This window comes from Lactuca sativa, chromosome 4 (assembly GCF_002870075.4).
Source record: "Lactuca sativa cultivar Salinas chromosome 4, Lsat_Salinas_v11, whole genome shotgun sequence".
NCBI lineage: Eukaryota > Viridiplantae > Streptophyta > Magnoliopsida > Asterales > Asteraceae > Lactuca > Lactuca sativa.
Window position 1 is genome coordinate 245,231,761 of NC_056626.2, and position 7,859 is coordinate 245,239,619.

General features: G+C 30.1%; 1 pseudogene; it reads left to right on the plus strand.

Moving 5' to 3' along the window:
• Window positions 1–1,394: 1,394 nt before the first annotated feature.
• LOC111910057 (uncharacterized) lies at window positions 1,395–7,206 on the plus strand (annotated as a pseudogene).
• The last annotated feature ends 653 nt before the right edge of the window (window positions 7,207–7,859 follow it).

Genomic DNA, 7,859 nt, shown 5'->3' on the forward strand with positions numbered 1-7,859 from the left:
AACATCCTAATAGATATCCCTTGAAATTGACAGATTAATCAAATTATATTTTTATACTATGAATAAAATGTTACTTCATCTCAACAGATTGAAGGAATGTGAAAAGAAATGCAAGCTATTAAAAACTTACTTGCTATGGTTAAGTGTTGAACTACATTAGAAGTTTCTTCAAACAATTGACGAATTCTTTTGAATTATATCAGCAATGTGGAATGGAATACAACAAAATCAAACAACAAAATTGACAATTTCATTCCCAGACAAAATTTTATGAACATCATTTCTTCTATGTTGCTTTTTCCCTGAAACATCAAATAAATAAAATAATAAATAAATAAAAATAACTATTCGAATTTCAAATATATAAAATAAAATTACTTTGTGGGTTATAGAATTTAAGATCATTTCCACAAACTTAGCGATTGTTTCTCATACCATATCAGGGAAAGTAAATAATTAACAAAACACCTATTTTATATTGAATATATACGATGAAGATTCGTCTCCTAATTTATAGCATTTTTGAATTCAAAAATTGAATAACTATATTTTCTCAAACCTTACAAATTAGCTGATCATTTCAAATACAGAGACTATTCATTTCATTTTAAGAAAGTATTTTGCCCTAATTCAATTTCAAAGAATTTGTTCATCAATCTTCAACAGGTTAGTTATTCTTCCGAAACATGTATCTTTTGTTACAAAAATTAAGAAATACGAACAATATATACATTCATGTGTTGAATCTTACCTTCGTATTTCTATTAACGGCTCCAATTTCTGAATTTTCTACCTGATTTTCAGTCGCCGGAAACAATACTTCTTCAATCTAATTTGTTTCAAATACAATAACTTGAATTATTGGTTTATGATCTTTAATCGATGTAGACGACCTTGAAATCAGATTGAAAAATAGAGAACAAACAGAGTTTGTGTGTTGTGCCAGAAAAATGAGAGCGTCTTAGGGTTATTCGCATGTGTAATGCAATGATATATTGGGAAAGTGTATTACGTCTATACCGTTCGTATGTATATACATTTCACTTTATTTTAAACTTAATTTAAAACTTAAAAAAACATATGAAATATTTTAATGTTTTTTCTAAATAACATCATAAATAAATATTACTCATTAATTAGACTTGTATGTTATAATATCTTATAATATTACGCTGTCAAATTAAACAAAAATTATATAAAATTTTAAATTATTAATTTATCCACTATGACTAATTTCTTTACATCATTTAGAAATATCATATATTAACTATTTGATAGTAATTCAATTTTAGAAAAAAATAATCTAATTACTAAATATATAAATTCATCCCGAACAATCAAATTATTGATTTTCCGTTTTACTTTATTATTTTTCATTTTTATCAAACAAGACCATGGACGCCATATACGCTAGAGAAAGAATAAAAAAACGAAAGTTATACTTGGATAATAAAAAATCCAAGAAAATCTATACTGCAGAATCTTCTCAACCTATACCTATTGCACATGGTATTCATTTTAGCCAATACGGTAATTTTCTTACCTTTTTTACATATGTAATATGTTTTATTTATTTATTTTGATTCTGTTGTTCATAATTATGTTTAATATATATAAAGTTTTATAAAACTTAATATATTTAACTTTATATAAATAATGTCGTTAAATTTTATACTATTATTTTACAGGTTCAATTAACACTACAGATTCTACAAATGCTAAAGAGAGGAGAAAAATTAGAAAGTTGTATTTGGATAATAAAAAATCCAAAAAAAATTCCAACACTTCTACGCATCAAAAATCATCTATTACACATGTTTCTTACATGTCAAAAAACGGTATTATTATTAGTTTGTTTTATAATTGTTTTTTAGCTATATAATTTATTTCAAATTCATATATTATTAAAATTATTCTATTCTATAATAATTATTATTCTTGTTTTTCTTACTAACTATTTTTTTCATTACATAACAGATGTCTACAATCGTCGTCATCATTTACTCTCTGTAGATAACTACAGAAACGGTAGATCAGATAAGGAAAATATAAATTCAATCAAATCGTTTGTATATGAACATACAACTATTCATTCTCCTGCTACAAATATAAATGTTAGAAATCCTCTATCTAACATTTCAAATGGTATGCATTTGTATATAGACAAATTCTTAAATATATGTTTCACATTTGTGTAGTCTATAACAAATCCTAACATTCTAATTTGTATTTTTATGTTCCCAGGAAATTATATTTGTAATAACAACATTCAAACACCGCTATCTATTAACAATGATAATTCAGTGTTTGGTCTTGGCATGACATCCACCGGTCATTCAACCATAATTCAAAAATCTTCATCAATCAAGTTACCAAGAGGAAAACATCAATTAAAAAGGAAGACTACACATATATCTCCTATACCTATGATTGACTTGACATTAGATGAAGAAATTAATGATGAGCATATTATTGAAGATGTTTTTCGTGGTACTTCAAAAGGTGATCATAATTATAGAAAAATTAATACTTTCATTTTTTTTATTTTTAATTATATTCATCATTTTTTTTATTTATATATGATATTCAACAGATTACTTGGATCATGGAGACCAGATTGTTGTATGTCAGATTTGTCATGCAAAACTATGGACAGATGAATCAGTTAGAGGCAAAAAAAAGGGAATACATCTTATTCGTTATGTTGTGGTTACGGCAAAGTTGAACTACCACCCTTAAAAGAAGCACCGTCGTCTTACAAAAATCTTTACCATTCAGTAGATTCTAAAAGCAAGCACTTTATGAAGAACATTCGACGTTACAATTCAATGTTTTCATTTACATCCATGGGAGGCAAAGTTGATTCAACTATCAACACCGGCAACGCACCATACATATTTAGAATTAGCGGTCAAAATTATCATAGTATGGGAAGTCTTCTGCCTTCAAGTGGATGTACACCAAAATTCTGTCAGTTATACATATATGATACGGATAACGAAATTTCAAATAGATCGACAAGTATTGGGTATATTTTTACAATTAACTTTAGTAAACCATTTAAATTCATTTTTGATTATTTACTAACAATAAATAATTTACATAATATTTTCAGTGGAACAACACGCGCTTCATCATCAACTTCAAGATCATATGATCTCCAGATTATAGAATTTTTGAAAGTTATGTTAGATTCAAACAATGCGTTGGTCAAGTCTTATAGGATGGTAAGAGATAATCTTCATGAAAATCCTGGTGCTAATTTAAAGTTAAGATTAATTGGAAAAAGAGAACAAGATGGAAGGACATATAACTTACCAACTTCTTCTGAGATAGCCGCTTTAATTGTTGGTGACATTTGTGATTCAATTGAAAAAAGAGACATCATTGTTGAAACTTCATCAGGATTACTAAAGCGTATCAGTGAATTACATCCTTCTTACCTTGCTCTTTAGTATCCATTACTATTTCCATATGGCGATGATGGTTATAGAGTTGACATCCTTCATAGAGGTGTAACATCTTCAAGTAACAGCAAGCGCCCGACATGTACAATGAGAGAATTTTTTGCTTACAGAATTCAAGATAGAGATCAATCCTTCTCACTAATTCTTAATGCTAAAAGGTTGTTCCAACAATTTTTGGTTGATAGTTATACCATGATTGAAAGTGAGCGATTATATTTTATACGTAAGCAACAAAAAAATTCTTAGATGTGAGTCGTATGACAATCTGCGTAATCACCAAGCATCTGGGAGTACAGATATTTCAAATGTTGGGCAACGTGTGATCTTACCTTCTTCATTTACAGGTGGTGCACGTTATATGATGCAAAACTATTTGGATGCCATGTCGTTATGTAAATGGTTTGGATATCCAGATTTTTTCATAACCTTTACGTGTAATCCAAAATGGCCAGAAGTTCAAAGGTTTCTTAACGACACTCCACTTCATCCAGAGGATAGACCGGATATATTATGTAGGTTATTTAAGATTAAGTTGGATGCATTTATTAAAGATTTAAGGGAAAATGAAATTTTTGGCATGGTTCAAGCAGGTATTTAAAATTATATATATATATATATATATATATATATATATATATATATATATGTATATATATATATACACACACACACACATTCTTTAGTTGCTAACTTTTATCCTATTTGTATATTTTTACATGCAGTGGTTTACACAATTGAATTTCAAAAAAGAGGTCTACCTCATAGTCATATATGTCTGTTTATGCATTCTGACTACAAGCTTCCGACAGTTGAATATATAGATCCAATTATTTCTGCTGAGATTCCAGATATTGATGAAGATCGGGAATTGTATTCACTTGTCAAAGAGTTCATGATTCACGGTCCATGTGGAGCTGAAAATTTCAATTGTCCATGCATGGTAGACGGAAAGTGTTCTAAAAACTTTCCAAAGCAATTCTGTAATCATACTTCAGTTGATCCAGATGGTTTTCCCTTATATAGAAGAAGAAATGATGGAAATTTTGTTGAAAAATCTGGTGTTCGGTTAGATAACAGAAATGTTGTTCCATACAACAAATATTTGTTAAAAAGATACCAGGCACACATCAATGTTGAATGGTGCAATCAAGGATCATCTATAAAATATTTATTTAAATATATAAACAAGGGTCCTGATAGAGCAACTTTTGCTATGGTGCACAACAATAATGATTCTGATAAGAACGATGCAGTGGATGAAATCAAAGAATACTATGATTGTAGATATATATCTGCATGTGAAGCATCGTGGCGGATTTTTAAATATGATGTTCATTATAGGTATCCTGCTGTGATTAGACTACCTTTTCATTTGCCTGGTCAACAACAAGTTGTATATGAGGCAGACGATGATATTGAAGATGTTCTTGACCGACCTTCAGTTGCTTCTTCAATGTTCATATCTTGGATGAAGTGTAATGAGATCAATAAAGAAGCACGAAAGCTTACATATGTTGAATTTCCTACCAAGTTTGTTTGGAAACCTAAACTTCTAAGTTGGCAGCCAAGGAAAATTGGACATTCTATTGGTAGAATTCACTCCGTTTCACCTAAGCTTGGCGAAGCATATTTTTTAAGAATTGTTTTAAATAAAGTGAAAGGTCCAAAATCCTTCGAAGAAATTCGCACAGTCAATGGTGAAATATGTTCTTCTTTTAAAGATGCATGCTATAATCTGGGCCTTCTGGATGATGACAAAGAATACATCAAAGCAATTAAGGAAGCAAGTGTTTCTGGATCTGGTTTTTATCTACGTTTCTTATTTGCTACGATGTTATTGTCGAGCAGTTTGTGTAAACCAGAGATTGTGTGGGAAAACACATGGGAATACCTGTCAGATGGAATTCTTTATACTCAACAAAAGAGATTAAAGTCTCCAGGTATTATATGTTTATTAAATTATTAATAAAATTATATCATATAAATTTCCAATATGCACTAAATTACATTTTACGTCCCAATTAATCTGTTTTTTAATTTGTTGTTACTAATATAGTATTGTTCGTACAGGTTTATCACTAAACGAAGATCAAATTAAAAACTTGACTTTGTTTGAGATAGAACAAATTTTACTCCGAAACAATTCCAGTCTCAAGAACTATAGAAGGATGCCTTACCCAGATGCTGATTTGGTTTCATCTTCAAACAATCGTTTGATAGCCGAGGAGCTAGATTATGACATACCAAATTTGAAGAATGAGTTTGATCGCCTCTTTGATTCATTAACCGACGAGCAACGCAACATTTTTCTTGATATAATGGCTAAGGTTAAAAATAATAAGGGAGGTGTATTCTTTATTTATGGTTATGGTGGAACGGGTAAGACATTTCTATGGAAGACAATTTCTGCAGCAATTAGATCCAAAGGAGAGATTGTTTTAAATGTTGCTTCAAGTGGGATTGCTTCATTATTATTAACTGGAGGCAGGACAGCACACTCTCGGTTTATTATTCCCATAAATCTTACCGAGGATTCGTATTGTAGAATAAATCCAAAGAGTGATCTTGCGAGTTTAGTAAGAAAAGCCTCATTGATCATTTGGGATGAAGCACCCATGGTACACAAGCATGCATTCGAAGCTTTAGATCGAACTTTAAAGGATATATTAAGATTTGTCGATCCTACAAACTCAAATATTCCATTCGGAGGGAAAGTGGTTGTTTTTGGAGGTGATTTCAGACAAATTCTACCTGTTGTTCCGGGTGGCAGTAGACAAAACATTGTTAACGCTTCTTTAAGTTCTTCGTATTTATGGCAACAATGCAAAGTCCATAAATTAACAAAAAAACATGAGGTTAACTGTTGGAAGCGATTCATCTGATGTTCATCATCGAATAAAGAGTTTTTCAAACTGGCTTTTGGACATAGGAGAAGGTAATCTTGGTGGTCCGAATGATGGTGAAGCAATTGTTGATATTCCAGAAGATATTCTCATTAATGATCCATGTGATCCTATTGGTTCATTAATCAATTTTGTATATCCTTCCATTCTTGAAAACTTCAACATTGCGGGTTATTTTCAAGAAAGAGCAATACTTGCTCCCAAGAATGAAGTTGTCCAAGAAATAAATGATCGGTTGCTAAAATTGATTCCAGGAGAGCAAAAAGAATATTTGAGTTCAGATAGCCTCTGCCAATCTGAGTTTGTCCATGATCAGTTTGATGCAAATTTATACTCACCTGATGTTTTAAATGGTCTTAAAATCTCAGGTATGCCAAATCATAATCTAATTTTAAAAGTCGGTGTTCCAGTTATGTTATTGAGAAACATTGATCAGAAAAATGGCTTATGCAATGGCACTAGACTACAAGTCATATCTTTGGGTAAACGAGTTATCGAGGCGGTTATCATATCTAGAAGTAATATTGGAAACCGGACTTTCATTCCAAGAATGTCTTTAACTCCTACTGAAAACAAGATCCCAGTTCAAATTCCAAAGAAGACAATTTCCATTGGTTGTATGTTTTGCAATGACAATTAACAAGAGCCAAGGACAGTCTTTATCGAAGGTTGGATTGTTTCTCAAAGATCCTGTTTTTACACATGGCCAATTGTATGTTGCTTTATCTAGAGTTCAAAGTAGAGAGGGATTAAAATTGTTAATTTTAGATAACCATGGTAGACTATCAAATAAAACATCCAATGTCGTGTATAAAGAAGTTTTTAGAAATTTATAAAAAAATTTAACAAATTTATTATTCCTATCAACTTATGTTAATGTTTTATTTAAATTCATATTGCATGATACAAAATGATAACTTGATAACATATCTATAAATACATATTACTGATTTCATATTTAAACCATTCTCATTTCATAATTTCAACCAATCATTATATCACTATCAAATTACAGACAAAACGTTGTTCAATAATTAACTTATAATTATAATTTAATTTAATTATTTTTAAATTTCCATCCCGTGGTGTCCACGGGTTATAACCTAGTTAGGTTATATATTTCGCTTAAAGCGATGCTATGTTGGTCCTAGTACCCAGTGACAACACTTACAATATTACATTTTTCCTGTTTACTTTAATTTGTGATACAATCACATAAACGATGAGTTAGATTAAGCACTTTTAGTACTAGTCAACACAAAGGAAAAACTATCATTTTACAAACAGAACATTTGGGTCTTGGTAGAAGACTACATTTCATACTTATAGAAAATAAGGGTTTTTCTAGGGATTTCATACTTACCTCAACATTTTCATTTAAAGGTTACATGGCTTTCATAACAGATTTTCACAAACAAGGCAATGACACTTATATACTTATAAATTCACCAGATTTAAAGCTGATACTCGCTTTCAAAATAACTTGTAT